The following is a 7415-nucleotide window of genomic DNA, read 5'->3' as shown; positions in this document are numbered from 1 at the left end:
AGGTATGCCGTTTAAAAATACATGGTTGAAATATTTGTTAAGAAGAGCTGGATAATGTTTGACGTAAAGAAACACTATTTGCCAATCTTGACGTGGCATTTCTCAATGATGGAGGAGATAATCATGGATTTAATAAAACAATTTAGGTTCTAATGTATACGCAATTTTACAGAACAGTGGATAATTATAAGAAGAACATCGAACAATTAATTAGTAGCACAGATAAGAGGCAAACATTATTTTTATTTTAGCAGTTATAGAATTGAGAAAGTTTCATATCATAATCCAACACGCCTAATTGAACTCATAATTGCATATGTGTTTGGAATGTAAAGATACATGATGGTATTCATGTCTAAATATTTATGCTTGTGGTTAATCAAATTGTTTTATATTGCTGTAGTTATTTATGTTAAATGGATAATATCAAAAGTAGACTAAAAAAGATAATGAAGCCTTACACAAAGAGACATATATTTAAATAGATACATTAATGAACTTATCAGTGAGAGCTGTCTCAACATGCAATTGTGATCAACGTTTTTTTCCCAAACCACCTCCTGGACGTCCTGGTGGAGATTCTTCTGTTTCACGTTTTTTTCTCACGCCACCATTTACACTTCTTCCTGTAATCCTTCTTTCATATATTAGACGTAGGGCATTTTCAACTTGCTTGAAGGAGATATCATGTTCATTCACTGCTTGTCCATGTTTTGGCATAAAGACACAAGTAATCAAAAGCAATACAACAATCAACAGGTTCTTCATCGTGTAAGAAGAGTCTCTATATTTAGGTGAAGACAAAAACAGTTTAATTGAAAATTTTGATGACATAATATGAACGTGTAGAGAGATGTTATTTTAATCATAACACAGGACATAAATGCAATTTTCAGATTTAGCTTGGAATATTTATCAAGTAATTATGTCAAACGAAAAACTGTGATTATAAAATGATTTTCTCAATGGATTTATGCCGTTTTTATAGCTATAAAGTAAATTAATGTACTAATAATCTCAGCATCATGTCGAAAACTTCAAAGTTTTTGCACTACAACTATGTGATTTATGCATGCAGGTGAGGGTGTTAATGCTCTTTGTTTATCACAAACCCAAATCCCCAAAGTCTTTCATTATACTGCAGCAAATGAACTTGTTAAACTGCAAACGAAAATCATTCTAAATTTCCAAAGGTTGATCTTTGCGATATAGACGCGTTTGTGTAAACAGCATTCTTAAATAAAGACAGATTTTTAGCTCTTCAATACTTATAGCTTGCGGTGCCAATCGTAACCTTCAAACGTAATGATTCAATAACTCAATAAATACGTCGCATAACATCACTATTTTCAGTACGTCCAGGCTTCCATTACTGACTTTATTGATACTTATACAACTTTCCCTAGAATAGAATGCCAAATTGATATCGGTTGTATTTATATTAGCTAACAAGTTCAAAACCAAGTTAGGCTTGAGTGCATTTTAAGCCATTGCAAAACATCTTAAGTTTTTCATATATAATGCCTGCTGGAATGAAGATAAGCATATTTCGATCTTTCGCAAATTAATTAAGCAAACCAAGTGTAATATGATAAATAAGTCCGAAAAGAACACCTCTAAAAATGCAAGTCATTTTATATTATATTGTATTACATGCATGAGGTGTTCAAGGCGTTTGCGAACAGTTTGATACATACAGCTATCCACATTAGCTACTACATATGAATGTTAAAACATATCTTTATGTTTCGTGTGATTCGATGTGAATATCTATTGTTTCAAGTAAGATTTGTAAAGAATATACGTCTATGTATTTACATATGCCTTTTCTCACATGCCAGCATTTAATATGGTAAAGTATGTAAACATTCTTCAGGTTCAGACGAAAATATAAAGACAAGAAAGCTTGAAACAAAACATAACATGGTTTTACATACCTTGTGAAAAGGTGGCACTTCAACACTAGCAAATATACCGAAAATTGTCCTGTAATAGCTAAAAAAATTTAACACACTGTCTTTGAACAAAGCTTCTTTAATATGCACAATAAGGAATAAAGAGTATTGTGATTGCATTTAGCATTTTTTTTGTGCGTATATATATTATCATTCAAGCCATTTACATATTATAGCCTTAGGTCATCTGCTTATAACGGGCGCTGAACTTACTAGCCATAAATTTAATGTAATATAACTAGTATTATCAAATTTCACAGCAGTGACAATGCAGTATTAGATCTAAACTCGTTTTTCTCAACATTTTATTTCTCAACACTCTAGTCTTCCATACTTTATACATTTTGTACAAAAGCAATCACGGAAATTCATGTTAGCAAAATGCATGGTTGAAATATTTGTTAAGAAGAGCTGGATAAAGTTTGACGTAAAGAAACATTATTTTCTACTCTTGAGGTGACAATTCTCAATGATGGAGGATATATACATGGATTTAATAAAACAATTTAGGTTCTAATGTATACGCAATTATACATAACAGTGGATAATTATTGGAAGAACATCGAACAATCAATTAGTACCACAGATAAAAGCAAATATTTCTATTTTAGTAGTTATAAAATTGAGAATGTTTGAGATCATAATCAAACACGCCAAATTGAACTCCTTACAGCAAAGTGAGAATGCAGTATTAGATCTATTGTCATTTTTAAAAAAATTTTACAATTTCTCAACACTCTAGTCTTCCATACTTTATACATTTTGTACAAAAGCAATCACGGCAATTTATATAAGCAAATATTCAGGTATGCCGTTTAAAAATGCATGGTTGAAATATTTGTTAAGAGGAGCTGGATAATGTTTGACGTAAAGAAACATTTGCTACTCTTGACGAGACAATTTTCAATGATGGAGGATATATTCATGGATTTAATAACACAATTTAGGTTCTAATGTATACGCAATTATACATAACAGTGGATAATTATTGAAAGAACATCGAACAATCAATTAGTAGCACAGATAAAAGCAAACTTTATTTTTATTTGAGTAGTTATAAGTTTGAGTTCATGATCCAACACGCCCAATTGAACTCAAAATTGCATAATATGTGTTTTTAAATTTTCTTCAATGATCATTATAAAAAATATTTTCTAATGTATAACACGTTTATATACTAAATGTTCTAAAGTGACATCGGTTTAATGTCCAAAGATAAATTCTTTGAAGTTTATAAAAATGTTAGGAGTAAGTGGATTATTGAAAATGCAAGCGAACATTTTTCGAAAATCTAATATTTCTTGATTAATCACTACAAGAATAAAACATTCCTAACAAAAAAAATGATATTTTTTTTAACATTGACATAGCAGCAAAAAACGTACACTGTATTATACGCGTAAAGAAATCATTATGCAGATAACGTTAAGTAGGTTTTTCTGGTGTTCAAAATTTGAACAACACAAAAAAGTAGTCTGGCAATAGCTACAATTAAGCTAATTTTTATAGTAATTTATTTAATGTTGCAATTGATTTGTCTTAATGTTCCATTCGATGAGTTGTATCATCGAAAGTTACTTTATTTCGGGACATTTTTGTAAATCATGATTCACCATTATAAACGTGCTCATTTGATGAAAGAACTGTAAGACGTTTGTTGGTTGATGTTGGAAATTGTTAAAAGTGTAAGGACTGGTGGTTGTATTGGGAATCGACATAAACAAGCTCTGTTAGGTTTACAACATGGTCGATAAAAATCTTGACGGAGGTCGAAACGGACGCTCTTCCGAAATTTTCTACTTTTTTGTAAATGTACGCTCGCTCTCATTCCTTAACCCCCCGCCGGAACTATCTAATTCTAAGCTCATTTTCTTTACGTTGAGATGTAGTTGAAATCTATTATCAATAATACCAAACGTTGCGTGCGGGACTGTGGTTGCTATTCTTAGTTTGCGTTAGTAAACAATATACTCCAGATATGTCCAGAACATTTATGTTGAGGTGTTATAGTCAACAAATACCCTCGTAAACAAATCGAAATCATATCAAAGCGTTTATGACGATAAAGCTCAATCTTGAATTTATAATTGTTACTCGTGCTCCGTGTGCTCGTAATCGGAAGGTGTCGGCTATATCTCGGTACATCATCGGATTTAAATAACAAATAGCGGGAAAAAACGTCAAAAAGAGCAAAAGTCTGAATGAAACAGATGCAACTACAGTAGAACAAGTTAATGCAAATGCTACAGCAACGAAAGACCTACACGACATCTTTCATGACAAGATTAAGGCCCGATTAGAGAATTTTTATTTGTTCATAGATGATTTACAAAAACTTTATTGACTTTCGTGCCAAGGGACATTGATAATTTCTGGGTTTTTTATAATTAATTTAATTTTCACAGAACATTTTTAAAAATGAAACGTTGCATAAAACTAAGAGAAAAAAACAGCGGATAACTTAAGTCTTACTAATTTCCCACTCGTTTTATGCAACGAGTTATTAGCACAAAAAATAGCATCTTCCTAGCGTTATGAGGTAGTCTTGAAGGCAAACAGAGTTTTTGTTAGGAAGGGTTTTGCTCGAAATTATTGACAAAAGAAGAAAATGTTGTTTGGATGTGTCATACAGTGAATATTATACACCACAATTTATTCAATAACAATGATCACGTGATATTTGGTTCATATGCATCGGTTTAAACTTTGCGATTAACAACACAGCATGCAGTTAGCCGACGGACTTTGTTTGATATACTTTAAATAAAGATACAAATATATATTGATATAGAAATATAAACACGTTCTCAGCTTTCATGTCACATAAATCGAATGATTTCTATGTTTTTATGACACGTTCTTTCATCATCAACACAACAACAGGCCAAAGTGCTTTGGCTTATAAATTAGTTATTGTCAACTTGTTTTTAATTATTAATTTCAAAACAGAAATCTTCACATTGATGTGTAGTTTAAGTAAACAAGATAAATAACTGAATTCGATTAATTTTTATTCTTCATTTTTGAAGTACATAGCTGGAAATGTCAAATATCTGAGATGTCCGAAAAAGGAAAGTTGCACTCAATAACGTTTCGTAAAAAATGCAAACTTCACAACGGATTATAAAAATATCTTAATGGGGAAGCAGGAAAAGTTTCATGGGAAAGTTTCAACTGTTCGACTTCTTGAACTGATTTTACCAATGCGAACATAACTATTAACTATTAGTTGTACATATAACTGTAATCATCACACAAACAATCATATTGTTGTTAAAATTTCGGCTAATTCAATGACCTCATACATGAATGAATATTCGTAGATAAAAAAATTAGACACAAAACTTAAGAACATTTGTTTAATATGAGTACACGATGAATTAAAACTGGAATATAACGATACATGATGGTATTCATGTCTAAAATACTTATGCCTGTAGTTAATCAAATTGTTTTATATTGCTGTAGTTATTCATGTTAAATGGATAATATCAAAAGTAGACTTAAAAAAATAACGAAGCCTTACACAAAGAGACATATGTTTAAATAGATACATTAATGAACTTGTCAGTGACAGCAGTCTCAACATGCAAATGTGGATCAACCATTTTTTCCTGTAGGAGGTCGTCGTCCTGGTGGCATTTCTTCTGTTTCACGTTTTTTTCTCACGCCACCATTTAAACTTCTTCCTGCAATCCCTCTTTGAAATATTAGACGTAGGGTATTTTCAGAAACTTTCTTGAAGGAGATATCACGTTCATTCACTGCTTGTCCATGTTTGGGCATGAAGACACAAGTAATCAAAAGCAATATAACAATCAACAGGTTCTTCATCGTGTAAGAAGAGTCTCTATATTTAGGTGAAGACAAAGACAGTTTTTATTGAAAAATTTGATGATATAATATGAACGTGTAGAGAGATCTTATTTTAATCATAACACAGGACATAAATGCAATTTTCAGATTTAGCGTTGAATATTTTTCAAGTAATTATGTCAAACCAAAAACTGTGATTATAACAGTGATTTTTCTCAATGGATTTATGCCGTTTTTATAGCTATAAAGTAAATGAATGTACTAATAATCTCAGCATCATGTCGAAAACTTCAAATTTTTTAGTGTACTACAACTATGTGATTTATGCATGCAGGTGAGGGTGTTAATGCTCTTTGTTTATCACAAACCCAAATCCCCAAAGTCTTTCATTGTACTGCAGCAAATGAACTTGTTGACTGCAAACGAAAATCATTATAAATTTCCAAAGGTTGACCTTTGTGATATAGACGCGTTTGTGTAAACAGCATTCTTAAATAAAGACATATTTTTAGCTCTTCAATACTTATATCTTGCGGTGCCAATTGTAACCTTCAAACGTAATGATTCGATAACTCAATAAATACGCCGCATAACATCACTATTTTCAGTACGTCCAGGCTTCCATTACTGACTTTATTGATACTTATACAATTTTCAATAGAATAGAATGCCATATAGATACCGGTTGTATTTTTATTAGCTAAAAAGTTTAAAGCCAAGTTAGGCTTGAGTGCATTTTAAGATATTGCAAAACATCTTAAGTTTTTCATATATACTGCTTTTTGGAATGAAGATAAGCATATTTCGATCTTTTTTAAATTTATTAAACAAACCAAGTGTAGTATGATAAATATGTCTTAGAAGAACATCTCTAAAAATGCAAGTCATTTTATTTTATATTGTATTACATGCATGGTTTATTGCGTTGTATCTCTAATGGTAAACATTGCCCGTATATCAATAAAAACGATGGAAATTTGAGACGACAAATCTCTACAGTATAAGTCAACTTGTATTGCTGCAAGCAGCGAAAGTGCTATATTGTTGAATACATTTTAATAACTTAAATAATGTTAATTTTGATTTATTACAATTATTAAAAACTATTATGCATGAAGAGCAAGTTAACTAGTGATATATACAAGCTTCATGCAACACTTTTATAGTTTGATTTATAAAGATTTGCTTTGTCAACTAAAAAAACAAGATCAGCAAAAAGACATTTAATTAACGTGATTTTATTCTAAAGATGTAACACAACATTAGGTATTCGTAAGTACAATATCGATATCGTATTTAGTTTCATCATTGTGACTTGCGACTTTAAGGAGTTTGCTAACAGTTTGATACACACAGTTGTCCACATTATGTACTTATTATGACTGTTAAAACATATCTTTATGTTTCGTGTGATTCGATGTCTCACATGCCAGCATTTATTATGGTAAAGTATGAAAACATTCTTCAGGTTCGTACGAAAATACAAAGACAAGAAAGCTTGAAGCAAAACATAACATGGTTTTACATACCTTGTGGAATTGTGGCACTTCAACACCAGCAAATATACCAAAAATTGTCCTGTAATAGCTAAAAAATTTTAGCACACTTTCTTCGAACAAAGCTTCTTTAATATGCAACGCAAAG

General features: G+C 31.0%; 1 long non-coding RNA gene across 1 annotated transcript; it reads right to left on the bottom strand.

Moving 5' to 3' along the window:
• Nucleotides 1–5300: 5300 nt before the first annotated feature.
• On the bottom strand, nt 5301–7415 carry LOC124458208. The gene is made up of 2 exons (XR_006953075.1): nt 7301–7415; nt 5301–5805 (listed from the first exon to the last, which is right to left on the bottom strand). It is a non-coding gene; the product is annotated as an uncharacterized LOC124458208 (long non-coding RNA).

Source organism: Xenia sp. Carnegie-2017, unplaced genomic scaffold (assembly GCF_021976095.1).
Source record: "Xenia sp. Carnegie-2017 unplaced genomic scaffold, XeniaSp_v1 HiC_scaffold_6, whole genome shotgun sequence".
NCBI classification, from domain to species: Eukaryota; Metazoa; Cnidaria; class Anthozoa; order Malacalcyonacea; family Xeniidae; genus Xenia; species Xenia sp. Carnegie-2017.
This window is presented reverse-complemented; position numbering and strand designations above follow the sequence as displayed.